This window comes from Arachis ipaensis, chromosome B09 (genome assembly GCF_000816755.2).
Source record: "Arachis ipaensis cultivar K30076 chromosome B09, Araip1.1, whole genome shotgun sequence".
NCBI classification, from domain to species: domain Eukaryota; kingdom Viridiplantae; phylum Streptophyta; class Magnoliopsida; order Fabales; family Fabaceae; genus Arachis; species Arachis ipaensis.
Window position 1 is genome coordinate 4270536 of NC_029793.2, and position 514 is coordinate 4271049.

Genomic DNA, 514 nt, shown 5'->3' on the forward strand with positions numbered 1-514 from the left:
AGCCGTCAACCAATTACACAGTAAAAAATTTACGGTGAACAGGTTTCTGTGTCTCTGTCTTGGGAAGAATATATATGATGAAAAAAATTTAATTCTAAAAAAATATAGTTTAATTTGGATGAAAAAAGCAGTTAAAATAGCTGAATATTAAACAGTACAGATAATTTCAATTCTTCAACATGACTGATAACGTTATCATTGACTCTGTCAAAAAAATACGCAAAAATATACAGTAATAAATCACATTAGTTTTTTTTAGAACATGTACTCTTGAAGATTTCATAAAAAGAATGAGATGAAATTTAAATAGTACGCTGCAATAATGCAGTAAAGATGATACTCTCTGACATTGAAAAAATAAGTTATAAAACTTGAGTAAGTTGACGACGCTTATAAAATCTATCATTTAAAAGGTGGCTGAAAAAAAAAAAGGTTGTAAAACTTGAATAGGTTGACAGCGCTTATAAAATCTGTCATTTGAAGTTGGCTGAGATATTGCGAACTTCAACGTAAT